We start from the raw sequence: 24,921 nt of genomic DNA, 5'->3' as shown, positions 1-24,921 counted from the left end.
AGAATTAGTTTCCATGTCACTATAGGCTAAGGTCTCATACTTACTACGGGTGTACCTTAAGTTAAATCTAGTCCTCGGACTTGGAATTGTTACTGTTAATTCTTACTTTATATATTTACTTTATATATTTTGATATAAACGTTATATATTTACTTTATATATTTACATGTTCAATATTAAGTTTAATATAATATCAACTTTGTTATAAGTCTATAATATAAACCGTGTTTAATATAGACTTTATATAATTACTTACTTTATATTTGAACTTTATATATTTACATGTTCTGCAGAATTTAATCCTCAATAAACTTTAACGCCCCATACTGCCAGTATCTTTCTCCCCCTGGTCAGAAAATAACAGACATGGGTTGACAATAGAACCAATAACATTGGTTCGATCGTGCTGTCCTGCTCTAAAGATTATATCATTGATTTATCACATTGTGTACAATATCTTTATACATTTAATATTTTTTATGTTCGACATACAATACTGTGGTGTAAATACTTTCTAATGAAAGGATTCTAAATGGGAAATTGTAAACAACGCGCCACCTTAGGGATGGCATGTGACTGAAAGCTTTATTGTACAGATTTTAATGGACAACAAGATCCACAGCATTCACCCTTTATTTGTGCACATGATAGGACATACATTTGTGCATAATTTGATGCAGAAATCCCATGGAAAAAGCACTGTTTGAATTTTTTAGTAATATTAATTTAAAATTATCAGTCTTGGAGGAATTCTGCATTATCTAGATGCCAAATTCATTGTACAGGTCACTGGCTAGATTAAAATCCCTATCTTGGACCAGGTTCCCATGTAGTATAAAATCCACTGAATTTATATTCAATATAGTATTGTATAGTGAATATTCTTTGCTTGAGCCAGTGAGCCCAACCACCTTACTGATACATCTCAGCGTAATACTGTAATGGGAAGGAGAGATACTGTATACAGTATAGTAACGGGAGGAACACGCAGTCAACAAGGTAGTACCGATAAAATCCTGATATACCATATAATTCAACATGACAAATGCACTATTGAAAGGAGAAGATAATTATATATTATGGTAAAAGGTTTACTATGAAATACAAAAGTACATATTTAACAATAATACATATGGCCTGCATTAATATATATTTTATACACTAAGTATAGTACTGTATAAACTGTTATACATACTCTACTTACAACCTGTAACTATATTTTAGAAATTCTAAATTCTGATACAGTCAAAATAAGAAATTAAGGAATGATATGTTTCCTTTGTAACCATAAAACAACAACTGTGCATAACTAAGCAAAATGGAAGAGGAGGCAGTCCTAAAAGAGGAATTAACAATTTACTGTAGAATCTGTCTTTATCCCCATGAACGCCCCTCTGATGGAGTAACCACAACTGAAACCTATTCAGGTAGCCCTATCTTAACATGCTCTTCTGATTTGTCCTCTTTCCTTTATGTCTAAGAATTATTAGCCAGCAGTAACTGGTTGGAGTTAATGTAATTTCATGATCAAAAAGATATTATGCAGTTGATGTCACCTCGAAGAAAACTATAAAATCAGTGCTAGTGACTGATAACTTTGCCTGTCATCCGATCAGGTGACAGCCTGGCTCTACTGAATGGACAGTACTGTACTGTACTCCAAAAGTCTCCCTTCCCCCATACTGACTGCCTACCATTCCACTCCCAATTCCCTTTCACTCTTCTATTTCTAACGTGGTGATCAAGTCTTCCTTTTATGTCTAATATGGAGGCTATCTACTGTACTAATGTGGTTGTCACTCGAGGATCAACTCGTATGGTACTTCATATTCCAGGATATTTCAAGCTTTGACCTTCATGCTATTGCCTTTTACACTGGCATGAATGACATGATAATGTTATGGGACAATACAAATTTGTCCATTTGTTAAAGAAAAAAAAAGACAAGCTGCTTACAAGAAACTTTTGGATGGGAAGTATAACACAAGAATTATATAGTGCAGGCTACACAAATTAAAAGATTAACAAACCAAGCCATTTTGTAACTCATGCACATCATCAAATGTTGGCACTGTTCCATATTGCACATCACAATACAAACCTGGCACCATTAGCTAGTTTATTAAAACTAAAATTGTCACTGTCATTCAGCAGTACAATTTTAATACAAGTATGGTGAGGCAATTAAAAAATATAAAATAAAAATAAATAAAAAATAAAATGTTTATTTAGGTAAGGTACATACATACAATAAATTTTTACAAAGATTGGTTGACTTATAGGTAGAGCTAGTACATACAATGCCTAAAGCCACTATTACGCAAAGCGTTTCGGGCATGATAAACTTAAATGACAAGCTTAATACTAATTGAGCATAATGAGTAGAATGAAAACAAGAAATGAAAACATAGATGAAAAAGCAGCACAAATACAATTAAGTCGACAAACAGCGCTCATTAAAGAAAAACAGACATTGGTTGACAATAGAAGGGTAAGGTAGGTTACAGGGAATTTATTAGGTATAGCTTCGTTTTTAACTTAATTATACATTTCCATTCAACCAAAAACAATCGATAATATAGAACTGTTTATATATTGGACCATGGAGGTGTCATTGGCTGTGGGTTTTGAAGGTAGGACATCACAACTGCAGAAATGGACAACCTGAAATGTTAATATAATTAGTAAATTATTTGTGACAAGCAAATAAAAGTATATTTGTTTAATTATGATAATTTACTTTGAAAATCAGAACTATTAGCCAGTAACAATGGGTTGGATTAATGTAATTTAAATTACATTCAATAACAAAAGACAATTATGCAAGTGTTGTCACCCTTAGGAAAATCATGAAGTCAATGCTATAGTGACTGACAAGTAAGCTCAGAAAACTACTGACAGGGCTCTCCTAAAAATAACAAATCAGAGCAAGAGAGATTGTTGAAACACAGGGAATACAGAGGACATACTCAGCACACAAACACAATAAAGTACATAAATTATTGGGACCATTTGAAGCTCCCAAAATGTACTCTGGAAAGGAGACAAGAGAGGTATCATGTACTGTATACATGGACTGAACTCCAGGTCCAAAATTTGCACAGTATTATAACAGTGGAGCGAACAATATGGTAGGAAATGCAGAATAGCGCAAGTGAAGAAAAAATGTGCCACAGAAACAGTCATAGAACACTGTATGAATATCCAGGTCCAAAATTTGCACAATATTATAACAGGTGCTATACCGATGATGATACTTTTCAAAACGCTTGTGCTCTCTAGAGTGGAGTACTGCTGCACAATGACAGCCCCTTTCAAAGCTGGAGAAATTGCTGACCTGGAGAGTGTGCAGAGATCCTTTACTGCTAGAATCCACTCAGTAAAACATCTAAACTATTGGGACCGACTAAAGAGCCCAAATCTCTACTCCCTTGAGCGCAGGCGGGAGAGATACATAATAATTTACACGTGGAAAATATTAGAGGGGCTGGTCCCAAACCTGCACACAGAAATAACATCACATGAGACCAGAAGACATGGAAGGATGTGCAGAATACCCCCGTTGAAAAGCGGAGGTGCAACAAATACTCCGAGAGAGAACTATCAACATCAGAGGCCCGAGACTGTTCAACACGCTTCCGCTACACATAAGGGGCATAACTGGCCGACCCCTCACAGTGTTCAAGAGAGAACTGGATAAGCACCTCCAAAGGATACCTGATCAACCAGGCTGTGACTCATACGTCAGGCTGCGAGCAGCCGCGTCCAACAGCCTGGTTGATCAGTTCAGCAACCAAGAGCCTGGTCGACGACCGGGCCACGGGGACGCTAAGCCCCGGAAGCACCTCAAGGTAACCTCAAGGTAAGGTAAGGTAGTGGAGCGAACAATATGGTAGGAAATGCAGAATAGCGCAAGTGAAGAATAAAGGTGCCACAGGAACAATCATAGAACACTGTATGAATATCAAAGGACCACGGCTCCTTAATATCCTCACAGCAAATAAAATAAGTATGGCTGGAACAAAAGTATTTCTTCAAGAAAAAATTAGAGTTTCCTGCAAGAAGTGCTGGACTAACTAGATTGTAAGTGGGAATATGGCCCTGCAGGCCACTCCAAGCAACAGTCTACTGGACCAAGATCTTGCATGTCATGCCTGGCCCAGGCCAGGCTTGGAGAAAAGAAATCCCAGAACCCCCTTATCCAGGTACAAATCCAGATCCAGGTAATGGAATGCCCTTTTCAGGCATGTAGTTGTAGCGAGTAGATTATCCAATAATATACTCGCTCCAAATGCATTGTTAATATTCCTATCAACCTTTGGAGATGAATGAGGTGAGGCGTTGCCCGAGCAATACGATGAGGAGTTGCCCGGGCATATAAGCAGCAGGATAGCAAATATTAAACCAGAGTCTACTTTCAAGTGTGGTCTAGAGCAGACACTTGCGAGATACTGTACCAACGCTCAGTGCGCTCAACTCACACCAACGTATCACCTGTGTACTTCTGTATATTCGACCAAATATATATATAGTATCTTAGTGTCTGTGTTTATTTGTCACCATACTTTACGTAACAATAGAACCGTTACATTGGTGACCCAGTGAGTGAAAAAGAACACCTAGTCACAAACTAGATCTTCGTCATGGATTTATCTACCAGGTTTCCAGCATACAACGCAGATGATTCAGAATTTTGGTTCATGCAGATGGAGGCTATTTTCGACCTTCACGAAGTTTCGACGATACCCAGCCACGATGGACTACAACATGGACTCTCACTGGACCTCCACTGCTGCTGCTTGCTGTGGACCGCAGCCACCTGTCATGGAACGTTGCCAACACCCTTGCCATAGCTATGATTTTCATCGCGATCGTCTGTGCATTTTCATCTACTTCATCAGTAACTACATAATGTGTGATCTACATCCTGCCCTGCCGACTCTCCGTCGCTGCCAGGGCACTGCTTGTTCTACAGGGATGCCCACGAAAGCTGCTCTTTCGTCAGATTCATCTACACGTTCACTGCATTCTGATACTCTGCCGACTCAAGCACTTTGCGCAGTACAGGACTTACAGCTTGCGTTTCCGACTCTTCGTCGCCTCCAGGACAATTCAGCTCTAGCAGTGATTACCTCGTTGTCCTAACTACGTGCCTACATTACCTCCTGGTGCCCGAGCCCATCCGCCCCGGATCTAAATGCTCCACCAGCGACCCAAGGACGCAACAATTATGCACATTTTTCTCTCCTGCTACACCGAGCTTGTCCACACACTGCCTACATCTTTTGGTACCAGACTACAATTTCCAGTCAACAATGTAGTACTCGGCGTGTACAGTCCTAATCAACCCAAGACGCTACAGCTTCGACACAGAGCAGACAGCAGACTACGACCGCATCGAGCCGCCACGCTCTCGCTCCCCGAGTTTAGACACTCACAAATCTCAATCGAGCCGCCACGCTCTCCCACATAGAGCTCCACGACTCCGGCCTCACTCAGCTCTCTGCTCTGCTCCAGGCTTCGTCTCAACGTCTGCGACACTGCTAAATCCAGAGACACATCCGCCGACTACGCAGTTCACTTTTCGACTCCAGTTACCAGCCGCACCACAACCTGATCCTACGACGACGGACGATCCTGTGCGACCTCCCACCCTACGACCCCAGTTAGATGACATCAGCGAAGAGGAGGAAGTTAACTTTGATGGTTATGTAACGCGAGCAGGGCGTACAATTCACTGACCAGCTAAGTTCCTTGATCAAGTATTTTTCCTTTCATTCCCTGGGAGGGGGAGTTCTGTAGCGAGTAGATTATCCAATAATATACTCGCTCCAAATGCATTGTTAATATTCCTATAAACCTTTGGAGATGAATGAGGTGAGGCGTTGCCCGAGCAATACGGTGAGGAGTTGCCCGGGCATATAAGCAGCAGGATAGCAAACTGGAACCCGTCAGTTGAGTACCTGGAGCCCGCCCCGAGCCCTACCGAGAACCCACCCCGAGCCCTACAAAGGTTCCCCAAGCCCGAGAGCCCATCCCAAACCCGAAAGAGCCCACCCCGAGCCTGACCGGGAGTCAACCCTAAGCCCTACCAAGACCCCACCCCCAAGCCCTACCAAGACCCCACCCCCAAGCCCTACCAAGACCCCACCCCCAAGCCCTACCAAGACCCCACCCCCAAGCCCTACCAAGACCCCACCCCCAAGCCCTACCAAGACCCCACCCCCAAGCCCTACCAAGACCCCACCCCCAAGCCCTACCAAGACCCCACCCCCAAGCCCTACCAAGAACCCACCCCCAAGCCCTACCAAGAACTCACCCCCAAGCCCTACCAAGACCCCACCCCCAAGCCCTACCAAGAACCCACCCCCAAGCCCTACCAACAACCCACCCCCAAGCCCTACCAACAACCCACCCCCAAGCCCTACCAACAACCCACCCCCAAGCCCTACCAAGAACCCACCCCCAAGCCCTACCAACAACCCACCCCCAAGCCCTACCAAGAACCCACCCCCAAGCCCTACCAAGAACCCACCCGAAGCCGGACAGACACCCACCTGGAGCCCGAACAGTCACCCACCCGGAGCCCGACCAGTCAAACACCCGGAGCCTGCCAGTTTAGTAAACCGGAGCCCGCCAGTTGAGTAAACCGGAGCCCGCCAGTTGAGTGAACCGGAGCCCGCCAGTTGAGTGAACTGGAACCCGTCAGTTGAGTACCTGGAGCCCGCCCCGAGCCCTACCGAGAACCCATCCCGATCCCTACAGAGAACCTGCCCTGAGCCCTACCAAGAACCCACCCAGAGCCCTACAGAGAACCCACCCTGAGCCCAACCAAGAACCTACTCCGAGCCCTACAGAGATACCCCAAGCCCGAGAGCCTATCCTGATCCCGAAAGAGCCCACCCCGAGCCTGACCGGGAGCCAACCCCAAACCCTACCAAGAACCCACCCCCAAGCCCTACCAAGAACCCACCCCCAAGCCCTACCAAGAACCCACCCCCAAGCCCTATCAAGAACCCACCCCCAAGCCCTACCAAGAACCCAGCCCCAATACCTACCAAGAACCCACCCCAAGCCCTACCAAGAACCCACCCGAAGCCGGACAGACACCCACCTGGAGCCCGAACAGTCACCCACCCGGAGCCCGACCAGTCAAACACCCGGAGCCCGCCAGTTTAGTAAACCGGAGCCCGCCAGTTGAGTGAACTGGAACCCGTCAGTTGAGTACCTGGAGCCTGCCCCGAGCCCTATACTGAGAACCCATCCCGATCCCTACAGAGAACCTGCCCCGAGCCCTACCCATAACCCACCCCGAGCTCTACAGAGAACCCACCCTGAGCCCGACCAAGAACCTACCCCGAGCCCTACAGAGGTACCCCAAGCCCGAGAGCCTATCTCGATCCCGAAAGAGCCCACCCCGAGCCTGACTGGGAGCCAACCCCAAACCCTACCAAGAACCCACCCCCAAGCCCTACCAAGAACACACCCCCAAGCCCTACCAAGAACCCACCCCCAAGCCCTATCAAGAACCCAGCCCAAAGCCCTACCAAGAACCCACCCGAAGCCGGACAGACACCCATCTGGAGCCCGAACAGTCACCCACCCGGAGCCCGACCAGTCAAACACCCGGAGCCCGCCAGTTTAGTAAACCGGAGCCCGCCAGTTGAGTGAACCGGAGCCCGCCAGTTGAGTGAACTGGAACCCATCAGTTGAGTACCTGGAGCCCGCCCCGAGCCCTACCGAGAACCCACCCTGAGCCCGACCAAGAACCTACCCTGAGCCCTACAGAGGTTCCCCAAGCCCGAGAGCCTATCCCGATCCCGAAAGAGCCCACCCCGAGTCCTACCGAGAACCCACCCTCCATGCCCTACCGAGAACCCACCCCCCAAGCCCTACCGAGAACCCACCCCCCAAGCCCTACCGAGAACCCACCCCCCAAGCCCTACCGAGAACCCACCCCCCAAGCCCTACCGAGAACCCACCCCCCAAGCCCTACCGAGAACCCACCCCCAAGCCCTACCGAGAACCCACCCCCAAGCCCTACCGAGAACCCACCCCCCAAGCCCTACCGAGAACCCACCCCCCAAGCCTTACCGAGAACCCACCCCCCAAGCCCTACCGAGAACCCACCCCCCAAGCCTTACTGAGAACCCACCCCCCAAGCCCTACCGAGAACCCAGCCCAAAGCCCTACCAAGAACCCAGCCCCAATACCTACCAAGAACCCACCCCAAGCCCTACCAAGAACCCACCCGAAGCCGGACAGACACCCACCTGGAGCCCGAACAGTCACCCACCCGGAGCCCGACCAGTCAAACACCCGGAGCCCGCCAGTTTAGTAAACCGGAGCCCGCCAGTTGAGTGAACCGGAGCCCGCCAGTTGAGTGAACTGGAACCCGTCAGTTGAGTACCTGGAGCCCGCCCCGAGCCCTACCGAGAACCCACCCTGAGCCCGACCAAGAACCTACCCCGAGCCCTACAGAGGTTCCCCAAGCCCGAGAGCCTATCCCGAAAGAGCCCACCCCGAGCCCTACCGAGAACCCACCCCCCAAGCCCTACCGAGAACCCACCCCCCAAGCCCTACCGAGAACCCCCCCCCAAGCCCTACCGAGAACCCCCCCCCAAGCCCTACCGAGAACCCCTCCCCCCCCAAGCCCTACCGAGAACCCACCTCCCCAAGCCCTACCGAGAACCCACCCCCCAAGCCCTACCGAGAACCCACCCCCCAAGCCCTACCGAGAACCCACCCCCCAAGCCCTACCAAGAACCCAGCCCTAATACCTACCAAGAACCCACCCCAAGCCCTACCAAGAACCCACCCGAAGCTGGACAGACACCCACCTGGAGCCCGAACAGTCACCCACCCGGAGCCCGACCAGTCAAACACCCGGAGCCCGCCAGTTTAGTAAACCGGAGCCCGCCAGTTGAGTGAACCGGAGCCCGCCAGTTGAGTGAACTGGAACCCGTCAGTTGAGTACCTGGAGCCCGCCCCGAGCCCTACCGAGAACCCACCCTGAGCCCGACCAAGAACCTACCCCGAGCCCTACAGAGGTTCCCCAAGCCCGAGAGCCTATCCCGATCCCGAAAGAGCCCACCCCGAGCCCTACCGAGAACCCACCCCCCAAGCCCTACCGAGAACCCACCCCCCAAGCCCTACCGAGAACCCACCCCCCAAGCCCTACCGAGAACCCACCCCCCAAGCCCTACCAAAACCCACCCCCAAGCCCTACCAAGAACCCAGCCCTAATACCTACCAAGAACCCACCCCAAGCCCTACCAAGAACCCACCCGAAGCTGGACAGACACCCACCTGGAGCCCGAACAGTCACCCACCCGGAGCCCGACCAGTCAAACACCCGGAGCCCGCCAGTTTAGTAAACCGGAGCCCGCCAGTTGAGTGAACCGGAGCCCGCCAGTTGAGTGAACCGGAGCCCGTCAGTTGATTACCTGGAGCCCGCCCCGAGCCCTACCGAGAACCCACCCTGAGCCCGACCAAGAACCTACCTCGAGCCCTACAGAGGTTCCCCAAGCCCGAGAGCCTAACCCGATCCCGAAAGAGCCCACCCCGACCCATACCGAGAACCAACCTCCCAAGCTCTACCGAGAACCCACCCCCCCAACCCCTACCGAGAACCCACCCACCCAAGCCCTACCGAGAACCCACCCCCCCAAGCCCTACCGAGAACCCACCCCCCCAAGCCCTACCGAGAACCCACCCCCCCAAGCCCTACCGAGAACCCACCCCCCAAGCCCTACCGAGAACCCAGCCCCAAGCCCTACCAAGAACCCAGCCCTAATACCTACCAAGAACCCACCCCAAGCCCTACCAAGAACCCACCCGAAGCTGGACAGACACCCACCTGGAGCCCGAACAGTCACCCACCCGGAGCCCGACCAGTCAAACACCTGGAGCCCGCCAGTTTAGTAAACCGGAGCCCGCCAGTTGAGTGAACCGGAGCCCGCCAGTTGAGTGAACTGGAACCCGTCAGTTGAGTACCTGGAGCCCGCCCCGAGCCCTACCGAGAACCCACCCTGAGCCCGACCAAGAACCTACCCCGAGCCCTACAGAGGTTCCCCAAGCCCGAGAGCCTATCCCGATCCCGAAAGAGCCCACCCCGAGCCCTACCGAGAACCCACCCCCCAAGCCCTACCGAGAACCCACCCCCCAAGCCCTACCAAGAACCCAGCCCTAATACCTACCAAGAACCCACCCCAAGCCCTACCAAGAACCCACCCGAAGCTGGACAGACACCCACCTGGAGCCCGAACAGTCACCCACCCGGAGCCCGACCAGTCAAACACCCGGAGCCCGCCAGTTTAGTAAACCGGAGCCCGCCAGTTGAGTGAACCGGAGCCCGCCAGTTGAGTGAACTGGAACCCGTCAGTTGAGTACCTGGAGCCCGCCCCGAGCCCTACCGAGAACCCACCCTGAGCCCGACCAAGAACCTACCCCGAGCCCTACAGAGGTTCCCCAAGCCCGAGAGCCTATCCCGATCCCGAAAGAGCCCACCCCGAGCCCTACCGAGAACCCACCCCCCAAGCCCTACCGAGAACCCACCCCCCAAGCCCTACCGAGAACCCACCCCCCAAGCCCTACCGAGAACCCACCCCCCAAGCCTTACCAAAACCCACCCCCAAGCCCTACCAAGAACCCAGCCCTAATACCTACCAAGAACCCACCCCAAGCCCTACCAAGAACCCACCCGAAGCTGGACAGACACCCACCTGGAGCCCGAACAGTCACCCACCCGGAGCCCGACCAGTCAAACACCCGGAGCCCGCCAGTTTAGTAAACCGGAGCCCGCCAGTTGAGTGAACCGGAGCCCGCCAGTTGAGTGAACTGGAACCCGTCAGTTGAGTACCTGGAGCCCGCCCCGAGCCCTACCGAGAACCCACCCTGAGCCCGACCAAGAACCTACCCCGAGCCCTACAGAGGTTCCCCAAGCCCGAGAGCCTAACCCGATCCCGAAAGAGCCCACCCCGACCCATACCGAGAACCAACCTCCCAAGCCCTACCGAGAACCCACCCCCCCAAGCCCTACCGAGAACCCACCCACCCAAGCCCTACCGAGAACCCACCCCCCCAAGCCCTACCGAGAACCCACCCCCCCAAGCCCTACCGAGAACCCACCCCCCCAAGCCCTACCGAGAACCCACCCCCCAAGCCCTACCGAGAACCCAGCCCCAAGCCCTACCAAGAACCCAGCCCTAATACCTACCAAGAACCCACCCCAAGCCCTACCAAGAACCCACCCGAAGCTGGACAGACACCCACCTGGAGCCCGAACAGTCACCCACCCGGAGCCCGACCAGTCAAACACCTGGAGCCCGCCAGTTTAGTAAATCGGAGCCCGCCAGTTGAGTGAACCGGAGCCCGCCAGTTGAGTGAACTGGAACCCGTCAGTTGAGTACCTGGAGCCCGCCCCGAGCCCTACCGAGAACCCACCCTGAGCCCGACCAAGAACCTACCCCGAGCCCTACAGAGGTTCCCCAAGCCCGAGAGCCTATCCCGATCCCGAAAGAGCCCACCCCGAGCCCTACCGAGAACCCACCCCCCAAGCCCTACCGAGAACCCACCCCCCAAGCCCTACCAAAATTCACCCCCAAGCCCTACCAAAATTCACCCATAAGCCCTACCAAGAACCCAGCCCAAATACCTACCAAGAACCCAGCCCAAATACCTACCAAGAACCCACCCCAAGCCCTACCAAGAACCCACCCGAAGCTGGACAGACACCCACCTGGAGCCCGAACAGTCACCCACCCGGAGCCCGACCAGTCAAACACCCGGAGCCCGCCAGTTTAGTAAACCGGAGCCCGCCAGTTGAGTGAACCGGAGCCCGCCAGTTGAGTGAACTGGAACCCGTCAGTTGAGTACCTGGAGCCCCCCCGAGCCCTACCGAGAACCCACCCTGAGCCCGACCAAGAACCTACCCCGAGCCCTACAGAGGTTCCCCAAGCCCGAGAGCCTAACCCGATCCCGAAAGAGCCCACCCCGACCCCTACCGAGAACCAACCTCCCAAGCCCTACCGAGAACCCACCCCCCCAAGCCCTACCGAGAACCCACCCCCCCAAGCCCTACCGAGAACCCACCCCCCCAAGCCCTACCGAGAACCCACCCCCCAAGCCCTACCGAGAACCCAGCTCCAAGCCCTACCAAGAACCCAGCCCTAATACCTACCAAGAACCCACCCCAAGCCCTACCAAGAACCCACCCGAAGCTGGACAGACACCCACCTGGAACCCGAACAGTCACCCACCCGGAGCCCGACCAGTCAAACACCCGGAGCCCGCCAGTTTAGTAAACCGGAGCCCGCCAGTTGAGTGAACCGGAGCCCGCCAGTTGAGTGAACTGGAACCCGTCAGTTGAGTACCTGGAGCCCGCCCCGAGCCCTACCGAGAACCCACCCTGAGCCCGACCAAGAACCTACCCCGAGCCCTACAGAGGTTCCCCAAGCCCGAGAGCCTAACCCGATCCCGAAAGAGCCCACCCCGACCCCTACCGAGAACCAACCTCCCAAGCCCTACCGAGAACCCACCCCCCCAAGCCCTACCGAGAACCCACCCCCCCAAGCCCTACCGAGAACCCACCCCCCCCCAAGCCCTACCGAGAACCCCCCCCAAGCCCTACCGAGAACCCCCCCCCCAAGCCCTACCGAGAACCCCCCCCCCCAAGCCCTACCGAGAACCCACCCCCCAAGCCCTACCGAGAACCCACCCCCCAAGCCCTACCAAAACCCACCCCCAAGCCCTACCAAGAACCCAGCCCTAATACCTACCAAGAACCCACCCCAAGCCCTACCAAGAACCCACCCGAAGCTGGACAGACACCCACCTGGAGCCCGAACAGTCACCCACCCGGAGCCCGACCAGTCAAACACCCGGAGCCCGCCAGTTTAGTAAACCGGAGCCCGCCAGTTGAGTGAACCGGAGCCCGCCAGTTGAGTGAACCGGAGCCCGTCAGTTGATTACCTGGAGCCCGCCCCGAGCCCTACCGAGAACCCACCCTGAGCCCGACCAAGAACCTACCTCGAGCCCTACAGAGGTTCCCCAAGCCCGAGAGCCTAACCCGATCCCGAAAGAGCCCACCCCGACCCATACCGAGAACCAACCTCCCAAGCCCTACCGAGAACCCACCCCCCCAACCCCTACCGAGAACCCACCCACCCAAGCCCTACCGAGAACCCACCCCCCCAAGCCCTACCGAGAACCCACCCCCCCAAGCCCTACCGAGAACCCACCCCCCCAAGCCCTACCGAGAACCCACCCCCCAAGCCCTACCGAGAACCCAGCCCCAAGCCCTACCAAGAACCCAGCCCTAATACCTACCAAGAACCCACCCCAAGCCCTACCAAGAACCCACCCGAAGCTGGACAGACACCCACCTGGAGCCCGAACAGTCACCCACCCGGAGCCCGACCAGTCAAACACCTGGAGCCCGCCAGTTTAGTAAACCGGAGCCCGCCAGTTGAGTGAACCGGAGCCCGCCAGTTGAGTGAACTGGAACCCGTCAGTTGAGTACCTGGAGCCCGCCCCGAGCCCTACCGAGAACCCACCCTGAGCCCGACCAAGAACCTACCCCGAGCCCTACAGAGGTTCCCCAAGCCCGAGAGCCTATCCCGATCCCGAAAGAGCCCACCCCGAGCCCTACCGAGAACCCACCCCCCAAGCCCTACCGAGAACCCACCCCCCAAGCCCTACCAAGAACCCAGCCCTAATACCTACCAAGAACCCACCCCAAGCCCTACCAAGAACCCACCCGAAGCTGGACAGACACCCACCTGGAGCCCGAACAGTCACCCACCCGGAGCCCGACCAGTCAAACACCCGGAGCCCGCCAGTTTAGTAAACCGGAGCCCGCCAGTTGAGTGAACCGGAGCCCGCCAGTTGAGTGAACTGGAACCCGTCAGTTGAGTACCTGGAGCCCGCCCCGAGCCCTACCGAGAACCCACCCTGAGCCCGACCAAGAACCTACCCCGAGCCCTACAGAGGTTCCCCAAGCCCGAGAGCCTATCCCGATCCCGAAAGAGCCCACCCCGAGCCCTACCGAGAACCCACCCCCCAAGCCCTACCGAGAACCCACCCCCCAAGCCCTACCGAGAACCCACCCCCCAAGCCCTACCGAGAACCCACCCCCCAAGCCTTACCAAAACCCACCCCCAAGCCCTACCAAGAACCCAGCCCTAATACCTACCAAGAACCCACCCCAAGCCCTACCAAGAACCCACCCGAAGCTGGACAGACACCCACCTGGAGCCCGAACAGTCACCCACCCGGAGCCCGACCAGTCAAACACCCGGAGCCCGCCAGTTTAGTAAACCGGAGCCCGCCAGTTGAGTGAACCGGAGCCCGCCAGTTGAGTGAACTGGAACCCGTCAGTTGAGTACCTGGAGCCCGCCCCGAGCCCTACCGAGAACCCACCCTGAGCCCGACCAAGAACCTACCCCGAGCCCTACAGAGGTTCCCCAAGCCCGAGAGCCTAACCCGATCCCGAAAGAGCCCACCCCGACCCATACCGAGAACCAACCTCCCAAGCCCTACCGAGAACCCACCCCCCCAAGCCCTACCGAGAACCCACCCACCCAAGCCCTACCGAGAACCCACCCCCCCAAGCCCTACCGAGAACCCACCCCCCCAAGCCCTACCGAGAACCCACCCCCCCAAGCCCTACCGAGAACCCACCCCCCAAGCCCTACCGAGAACCCAGCCCCAAGCCCTACCAAGAACCCAGCCCTAATACCTACCAAGAACCCACCCCAAGCCCTACCAAGAACCCACCCGAAGCTGGACAGACACCCACCTGGAGCCCGAACAGTCACCCACCCGGAGCCCGACCAGTCAAACACCTGGAGCCCGCCAGTTTAGTAAATCGGAGCCCGCCAGTTGAGTGAACCGGAGCCCGCCAGTTGAGTGAACTGGAACCCGTCAGTTGAGTACCTGGAGCCCGCCCCGAGCCCTACCGAGAACCCACCCTGAGCCCGACCAAGAACCTACCCCGAGCCCTACAGAGGTTCCCCAAGCCCGAGAGCCTATCCCGATCCCGAAAGAGCCCACCCCGAGCCCTACCGAGAACCCACCCCCCAAGCCCTACCGAGAACCCACCCCCCAAGCCCTACCAAAATTCACCCCCAAGCCCTACCAAAATTCACCCATAAGCCCTACCAAGAACCCAGCCCAAATACCTACCAAGAACCCAGCCCAAATACCTACCAAGAACCCACCCCAAGCCCTACCAAGAACCCACCCGAAGCTGGACAGACACCCACCTGGAGCCCGAACAGTCACCCACCCGGAGCCCGACCAGTCAAACACCCGGAGCCCGCCAGTTTAGTAAACCGGAGCCCGCCAGTTGAGTGAACCGGAGCCCGCCAGTTGAGTGAACTGGAACCCGTCAGTTGAGTACCTGGAGCCCCCCCGAGCCCTACCGAGAACCCACCCTGAGCCCGACCAAGAACCTACCCCGAGCCCTACAGAGGTTCCCCAAGCCCGAGAGCCTAACCCGATCCCGAAAGAGCCCACCCCGACCCCTACCGAGAACCAACCTCCCAAGCCCTACCGAGAACCCACCCCCCCAAGCCCTACCGAGAACCCACCCCCCCAAGCCCTACCGAGAACCCACCCCCCCAAGCCCTACCGAGAACCCACCCCCCAAGCCCTACCGAGAACCCAGCTCCAAGCCCTACCAAGAACCCAGCCCTAATACCTACCAAGAACCCACCCCAAGCCCTACCAAGAACCCACCCGAAGCTGGACAGACACCCACCTGGAACCCGAACAGTCACCCACCCGGAGCCCGACCAGTCAAACACCCGGAGCCCGCCAGTTTAGTAAACCGGAGCCCGCCAGTTGAGTGAACCGGAGCCCGCCAGTTGAGTGAACTGGAACCCGTCAGTTGAGTACCTGGAGCCCGCCCCGAGCCCTACCGAGAACCCACCCTGAGCCCGACCAAGAACCTACCCCGAGCCCTACAGAGGTTCCCCAAGCCCGAGAGCCTAACCCGATCCCGAAAGAGCCCACCCCGACCCCTACCGAGAACCAACCTCCCAAGCCCTACCGAGAACCCACCCCCCCAAGCCCTACCGAGAACCCACCCCCCCAAGCCCTACCGAGAACCCACCCCCCCCCAAGCCCTACCGAGAACCCCCCCCAAGCCCTACCGAGAACCCCCCCCCCAAGCCCTACCGAGAACCCCCCCCCCCAAGCCCTACCGAGAACCCCCCCCCAAGCCCTACCGAGAACCCCCCCCCCCCCAAGCCCTACCGAGAACCCCCCCCCCAAGCCCTACCGAGAACCCCCCCGAAGCCCTATCGAGAACCCACCCCCCCAAGCCCTACCGAGAACCCACCCCCCCAAGCCCTACCGAGAACCCACCCCCCCCAAGCCCTACCGAGAACACACTCCCTCAAGCCCTACCGAGAACCCACCCCCCAAGCCCTACCGAGAACCCCCCCCAAACCCTACCGAGAACCCCCCCCCCAAACCCTACCGAGAACCCACCCCCCAAGCCCTACCGAGAACCCAGCCCAAAGCCCTACCGAGAACCCAGCCCAAAGCCCTACCGAGAACCCAGCCCCAATACCTACCAAGAACCCACCCCAAGCCCTACCAAGAACCCACACGAAGCTGGACAGACACCCACCTGGAGCCCGAACAGTCACCCACCCGGAGCCCGACCAGTCAAACACCCGGAGCCCGCCAGTTTAGTAAACCGGAGCCCGCCAGTTGAGTGAACCGGAGCCCGCCAGTTGAGTGAACTGGAACCCGTCAGTTGAGTACCTGGAGCCCGCCCCGAGCCCTACCGAGAACCCACCCTGAGCCCGACCAAGAACCTACCCCGAGCCCTACAGAGGTTCCCCAAGCCCGAGAGCCTATCCCGATCCCGAAAGAGCCCACCCCGAGCCCTACCGAGAACCCACCCCCCCAAGCCCTACCGAGAACCCACCCCCCAAGCCCTACCGAGAACCCACCCCCCAAGCCCTACCGAGAACCCAGCCCCAAGCCCTACCGAGAACCCAGCCCCAAGCCCTACCGAGAACCCAGCCCCAAGCCCTACCGAGAACTCAGCCCCAAGCCCTACCGAGAACCCACCCCCAAGCCCTACCGAGAACCCACCCCAAGCCCTACCGAGAACCCACCCCCAAGCCCTACCGAGAACCCACCCGAAGCCGGACAGACACCCACCTGGAGCCCGAACAGTCACCCACCCGGAGCCCGACCAGTCAAACACCCGGAGCCCGCCAGTTTAATAAACCGGAGCCCGCCAGTTGAGTGAACCGGAGCCCGCCAGTTGAGTGAACTGGAACCCGTCAGTTGAGTACCTGGAGCCCGCCCCGAGCCCTACCGAGAACCCACCCCGAGCCCTACCAAGAACCCACCCCGAGCCCTACAGAGAACCCAACCCCCCCCAGCCCTACCAAGAACCCACACCCCCCGAGCCCTACCAAGAACCCACACCCCCCCCCCCCCGAGCCCTACCAAGAACCCACACCCCCCCCCCCCCCCCGAGCCCTACCAAGAACCCACACCTCCCCGAGCCCTACCAAGAACCCACACCTCCCCGAGCCCTACCAAGAACCCACACCCCCCCGAGCCCTACCAAGAACCCACACCCCCCCCCCGAGCCCTACCAAGAACCCACACCCCCCCCGAGCCCTACCAAGAACCCACACCCCCCCGAGCCCTACCAAGAACCCACACCCCCCCGAGCCCTACCAAGAACCCACACCCCCCCGAGCCCTACCAAGAACCCACACCCCCCCAAGCCCTACCAAGAACCCACACCCCCCCAAGCCCTACCAAGAACCCACACCCCCCCAAGCCCTACCAAGAACCCACACCCCCCCCAAGCCCTACCAAGAACCCACACCCCCCCAAGTCCTACCAAGAACCCACACCCCCCCAAGCCCTACCAAGAACCCACACCCCCCCAAGCCCTACCAAGTACCCACACCCCCCAAGCCCTACCAAGTACCCACACCCCCCCAAGCCCTACCAAATACCCACACCCCCCCAACCCCTACCAAGAACCCACACCCCCCCCAAGCCCTACCAAGAACCCACACCCCCCCAAGCCCTACCAAGTACCCAGACCCCCCCAAGCCCTACCAAGTACCCAGACCCCCCCAAGCCCTACCAAATACCCACACCCCCCCCCAAGCCCTACCAAATACCCACACCCCCCCAAGCCCTACCAAATACCCACACCCCCCCAAGCCCTACTAAATACCCACACCCCCCCCCCAAGCCCTACCAAGAACCCACACCCCCCCCCCCAAGCCCTACCAAGAACCCACACCCCCCCCAAGCCCTACCAAGAACCCACACCCCCCCCCAAGCCCTACCAAGAACCCACACCCCCCCAAGCCCTACCAAGAACCCACACCCCCCCAAGCCCTACCAAGAACCCACACCCCCCCAAGCCCTACCAAGAACCCACACCCCCCCAAGCCCTACCAAGAACCCACACCCCCCCAAGCCCTACCAAGTACCCACACCCCCCCAAGTCCTACCAAGAACCCACACCCCCCCAAGCCCTACCAAGAACCCACACCCCCCCAAGCCCTACCAAGAACCCACACTCCCCCCCCCAAGCCCTACCAAGTACCCACACCCCCCCAAGCCCTACCAAGAACCCACACCCCCCCAAGCCCTACCAAGTACCCACACCCCCCCAAGCCCTACCAAGTACCCACACCCCCCCAAGCCCTACCAAGTACCCACACCCCCCCCAAGCCCTACCAAGAACCCACACCCCCCAAGCCCTACCAAGAACCCACCTGGAGCCCGAACAATCACCCACCCAGAGCCCGCCAGTTGAGTACCTAAAGCTTGCCCAGAGCCCCGACCGACAACCCACCCCGGAGCCCCGACCGACAACCCACCCCGGAGCCCCGACCGACAACCCACCCCGGAGCCCCGACCGACAACCCACCCCGGAGCCCCGACCGACAACCCACCCCGGAGCCCCGACCGACAACCCACCCCGGAGCCCCGACCGACAACCCACCCCGGAGCCCCGACCGACAACCCACCCCGGAGCCCCGACCGACAACCCACCCCGGAGCCCCGACCGACAACCCACCCCGGAGCCCCGACCGACAACCCACCCCGGAGCCCCGACCGACAACCCACCCCGGAGCCCCGACCGACAACCCACCCCGGAGCCCCGACCGACAACCCACCCCGGAGCCCCGACCGACAACCCACCCCGGAGCCCCGACCGACAACCCACCCCGGAGCCCCGACCGACAACCCACCCCGGAGCCCCGACCGACAACCCACCCCGGAGCCCCGACCGACAACCCACCCCGGAGCCCCGACCGACAACCCACCCCGGAGCCCCGACCGACAACCCACCCCGGAGCCCCGACCGACAACCCACCCCGGAGCCCCGACCGACAACCCACCCCGGAGCCCCGACAGAGAACCCACCCCGGAGCCCCGACAGAGAACCCACCCCGGAGCCCCGACAGAGAACCCACCCCGGAGCCCCGACAGAGAACCCACCCCGGAGCCCCGACAGAGAACCCACTTGGGGCCCGACAGAGAACCCACTTGGGGCCCGACAGAGAACCCACTTGGGGCCCGACAGAGAACCCACTTGGGGCCCGACAGAGAACCCACTTGGGGCCCGACAGAGAACCCACTTGGGGCCCGACAGAGAACCCACTTGGGGCCCGACAGAGAACCCACTTGGGGCCCGACAGAGAACCCACTTGGGGCCCGACAGAGAACCCACTTGGGGCCCGACAGAGAACCCACTTGGGGCCCGACAGAGAACCCACTTGGGGCCCGACAGAGAACCCACTTGGGGCCCGACAGAGAACCCACTTGGGGCCCGACAGAGAACCCACTTGGGGCCCGACAGAGAACCCACTTGGGGCCCGACAGAGAACCCACTTGGAGCCCGACAGAGAACCCACTTGGAGGCCGACAGAGAACCCACTTGGAGCCCGACAGAGAACCCACTTGGAGCCCGACAGAGAACCCACTTGGAGGCCGACAGAGAACCCACTTGGAGGCCGACAGAGAACCCACTTGGAGCCCGACAGAGAACCCACTTGGAGCCCGACAGAGAACCCACTTGGAGCCCGACAGAGAACCCACTTGGAGCCCGACAGAGAACCCACTTGGAGCCCGACAGAGAACCCACTTGGAGCCCGACAGAGAACCCACTTGGAGCCCGACAGAGAACCCACTTGGAGCCCGACAGAGAACCCACTTGGAGCCCGACAGAGAACCCACTTGGAGCCCGACAGAGAACCCACTTGGAGCCCGACAGAGAACCCACTTGGAGCCCGACAGAGAACCCACTTGGAGCCCGACAGAGAACCCACCCCGCGCCCAACCTTTCATGGAGAAAATTGAACACCAGGCGACAAAAATAATTGCAGAATGAGGTCTAGTTTCATACCATGAACGGTTGAGGGTCACAGGGCTAACAACACTGCAAACTAGGCATGCCAGGATGGATCTCACCGAAACTATTAAAATATCGACTTGAATCGACTTGAGAATGGTCCAGGACGGACCGAAACTCTTCGTCCCTTCAACTTCTAGTGTGTGGTCTGGTCAACATACTTCAGCCACGTTATTGTGACTCATCGCCTGCCTATTCAAATATTGAACAGTTTCGAAGATATGGATCCAGAGAACAACTTCAAAAGGTCAGATGGAACACAAACAAGGAACAACGGTTTCAAGTCCAACAAGCCGCAGTGTAGGACTGAAAACATAAGCTATATTTTCACCCACAGGGTTATAAACCCATGGAACCGCCTATACCATATTATATATGAGGGGCTACTAAATAAAATTAAAGCACAAGCATGTTCACCTAATATTAGCTGACAGGTGAAATAATATGAAAGTCGGAAACTATGATTCTCTTAGAATTTCTTCTAATCCTTTCTTTCGTCGAGACCAATATATGTCAGTGACCCCTCAGATAAATTTCATTTGCAGAAATCAAATTATTCAGACCGTTTCAAAGAAAACGAGTTAGATATACTTTTATATTTTACCTGAATTTACCCGAGTCTGCAGTTTAATGCTGATAAATGTAAAGTTCTGAGGCTAGGTAATGATGATAGAGTTACAAGATACGAGCTTGATGGTGTTGAGATTGCGAAGTCGGATTGCGAAAGGGATCTGGGAGTTATGATTAGTAAGAATTTAAAACAAAATGATCAATGCCTGAATGTTCGTAATAAGGCAAATAGGACACTGGGATTTATTAATCGAAGCGTTAGTAACAAGACACCTGGTGTTGTTCTTCAGTTATATCTTGCTCTGGTTAGGTCCCATTTAGATTATGCAGTTCAGTTTTGGTCGCCGTATTATAGAATGGATATAAATTCACTTGAACGTGTCCAGCGTAGGATGACTAAGTTAATTCCCCAAATTAGAAATCTTTCATATGAAGAAAGATTAACAAAGCTTAAGTTGCATTCACTGGAAAGGCGAAGAGTTAGGGGTGACATGATAGAGGTTTACAAGTGGGTGAATGGACATAAAGGGGATAACAGCCATTACATGCCCTTTCCACTACCACCCACAAGATGGGTATGGGGTGCATAATAAATGAACTAAACTAACTAACTAAAAAAGAATCAACACAAGACAGAACACGAAACAATGGGTATAAATTGGATAAGTTTAGATTTAGGAAAGACTTGGGTAAATACTGGTTCGGTAACAGGGTTGTTGATTTGTGGAACCAATTACCGCGTAACGTGGTGGAGGTGGGGTCCCTCGATTGTTTCAAGCGCGGGTTGGACATGTATATGAGTGGGATTGGGTGGTTATAGATAGGAGCCGCCTCGTATGGGCCAATATGCCTTCTGCAGTTACCTTGTTCTTATGTTCTTATGATTCACTAACACTAGTGGCCTCGACGAAGACAGGAAGCCGCTTCTTGTTAGAAGCCGGCGGCCTTTCAAAGGTCCCCCCATTTATTTTGATGATTTTTTTCACGCTAGATCTTAAAATTCAACAGTGTTTTGACATTTACGGCTTCGGCGGGTAGGTAGTTAGTTCCATGGGTTTATAACTGCATTAAGCATTGTAGGTGGAGGTAGACTATATACTCACGCGTACCTCCCAACGGCTCAGATATATTTGAGAGAGAGAGAAAAAAAAAAAAAAAAAAAAAAAAAAAAAAAAAAAAAAAAAAAAAAAAAAAAAAAAGGTAGCAGTCTTACCTACACGGGAGCGACGCACCGCACGCCACCGCTGCTTCTTGACGACTGGCGGCCCGTAGTCGATAACCCGGTCACCCGTAAGCGACCCAGAGACCCCCTGCCTAAAATTATTTGAACGCCATATTGAAATTCCTAGCGTATAGCGCCAGGAATGTGTAAATTAATATTTATATGCATTATAGGCCTTTCTAATGTAATTTATAGATCTGCATATCAAATATTGTCTAACAAACGAATTATTTAAGTTAAGATTTTAATTATGCCAGATACAAGTCTCATCGCAATTCAATTTCTCTCTTTATTATCGCACACAAGAAGATTCGTCGGCGTTTTTTTTTATTTTTTTTATTTATATATAAAAAAGTTTTTAAATTCTTGTAAAGTCACTAGCACGCATAGCGTTTCGGGCAGGTCCTTAATCTTATTTTTTCCCCTGGAGTATGACCCGCCAAATCGTTTAACAACCTATTCTCTACTGAGTGAACAGTTACGGATTGTCGCCCGGTCAATCCTTCCCGGCCAGGATACGAACCCAGGTCAAAGGGCTGGCGATGAGCCGGGTACGTGCTTTACTACTGCGCCACAGAGACTGCTCCGTGGCGTAGTGGAATTTTGAATTTTGAAACCTGACTAACCTAGCTCAACTCAACCTAACGTAACCCAAATCAAACCAATTGTAGTGAGTAAACTTATACTCGCTCCATTATCTCATCATCTTAATGGCATAACTAATTACACAAGCTATAATCCTATCCCTATTTACAGGTAACGGTTTTTCCACCCGTCTATCTTACTGTGAGGTGTAGTCACCGTATATAAGCCAGCGATTTGAGAATAGCAAAAAAGACCATCTGGTCACCATTTGGTCCGGGAGACATCTCCCGTCACGCTGGGTGCATTCGCACCTCCACAGATCTTCAGTATCAGTTCCTGATACTGGTAATGGCTTAAAAGGGCCACCACTTACGAGCTATTCATGCCTGTGCCACCTTTTGGGTGGCTTCATCTTCATCTTAACACATTCACAAGGGAGACATCTCCCGTCATGCAGGGGGCATTCGCACCTCCACAGATCTTCAGTATCAGCTCCTGATACTGGTAATGGCTTAAAAATGGCCACCACTTACGGGCTATTCATGCCCGTGCCATCTTTTGGGTGGCTTCATCTTCATCTTCTTCATCTGTTTAAAACACGGGAGACATCTCCCGTCATGCAGGGTGCATTCGCACCTCCACAGATCTTCAGTATCAGCTCTTGATACTGGTAATAGCTTAAAAGGGCCACCACTTACGGGCTATTCATGCCCGTGCCACCTTTTGGGTGGCTTAATCTTCATCAATCAATCAATCGAATAGCAAAGACCATCTGGTCACCATTTGGTCCGGGAGACATCTCCCGTCACGCTGGGTGCAGTCGCACCTCCACATATCTCCAGTATCATCTATTGATACTGGTGATGGCTCAAAAGGGCCACCACTTACGAGCTATTCATGCCCGTGCCACCTTTTGGGTGGCTTCATCTTCATCTTAACACATTCACAAGGGAGACATCTCCCGTCATGCAGGGTGCATTCGCACCTCCACAGATCTTCAGTATCAGCTCTTGATACTGGTAATGGCTCAAAAGGGCCACCACTTACGGGCTATTCATGCCCGTGCCACCTTTTGGGTGGCTTAATCTTCATCAATCAATCAATAGCAAACCAGTGCAAACTCCAGTCAAGAATGTAGTACTCGGTGTAGGCAGTTCTAATCGACCCAAGACGCTACAGCTTCGACACAGAGCAGACAGCAGACTACGACCGCATCCAGTTTAGTTTAGTTCATTTATTATGCACCCCATACTCATCTTGTGGGCAGTAGTGGAAAGGGTTACAGAGGAACATAATGGGCTCAGGGACTGGACCCCACAATTCATTTAGCTTAGCAAGTTACAATCTTGATGAGCTAGTTACAAAATTCAATATAAGTCGTCACATCAACAATGGGTTCGAGATCGACCTCAAGTACAGGTTCTAAATTAAGCAACTGACATATGTGGAGAGCTAGTGTCAAAATTTACCTCATCCAGCTACAATTAACGCTCTCCCACATAGAGCTCCGCGACTCCGGCCGCACTCAGCTCTGCTCCAGGCTTCGTCTCAACGTCTACGACACTGCTGTATCCAGGACTACTAAATAAATATGAAACTCACTAAACACTGTGTATCTAACCAACCCAACAACGTAACTTAATCGTACGTTACATTGGTGACCCCAGAGAGTTTCGACGATACCCAGCCACGATGGACTACAACATGGATTCTCACTGGACCTTCACTCCTGCTGTTGCTTGTTGTGGACCACCTTGTGCCGCTTGTCACGGAACGCTGCCAACACCCTCGCCACAGCTATAATTTTCATCGCGATCATCTCTGCATTTTCATCTACTACGGCTTGCTGCTCCACGATCGTTACTCACTCACCTGGCAGCTTCATCAGTAATTGCATAATGTGGGATCTACAGCCTGTCCTGCCGATTCTCCGTCGCTGCCAGGGCACTGCTTGTCCTACAGGGACGCCCACGACAGCTGCTCTTTCGTCAGATTCATCTACACGTTCACTGCATTCTGATACTCTGCCGACTCAAGCACCTTGCGCAGTACAGGACTTACAGCTTGCGTTTCCGACTCTTCGTCGCCTCCAGGACAATTCAGCTCTAGCAGTGATTCCCTCGTT

The 24,921-nt window shown here is 54.8% G+C and overlaps 1 long non-coding RNA gene across 2 annotated transcripts; it reads right to left on the bottom strand.

Annotated features, from left to right (window-relative positions):
• Positions 1-555: 555 nt before the first annotated feature.
• On the bottom strand, positions 556-24,921 carry LOC138355734 (uncharacterized). 2 transcript variants are annotated; one of them, XR_011224019.1, is made up of 2 exons: positions 24,669-24,921; positions 556-2,664 (listed from the first exon to the last, which is right to left on the bottom strand). It is a non-coding gene; the product is annotated as an uncharacterized lncRNA (long non-coding RNA). The 2 variants fall into 2 exon arrangements; XR_011224018.1 differs by lacking the exon at positions 24,669-24,921 and adding an exon at positions 22,203-22,556.

Source organism: Procambarus clarkii, chromosome 69 (assembly GCF_040958095.1).
Source record: "Procambarus clarkii isolate CNS0578487 chromosome 69, FALCON_Pclarkii_2.0, whole genome shotgun sequence".
NCBI lineage: Eukaryota > Metazoa > Arthropoda > Malacostraca > Decapoda > Cambaridae > Procambarus > Procambarus clarkii.
Note: the sequence above shows the minus strand (reverse complement) of the source record. Positions and strands in the feature narration are given on the sequence as shown.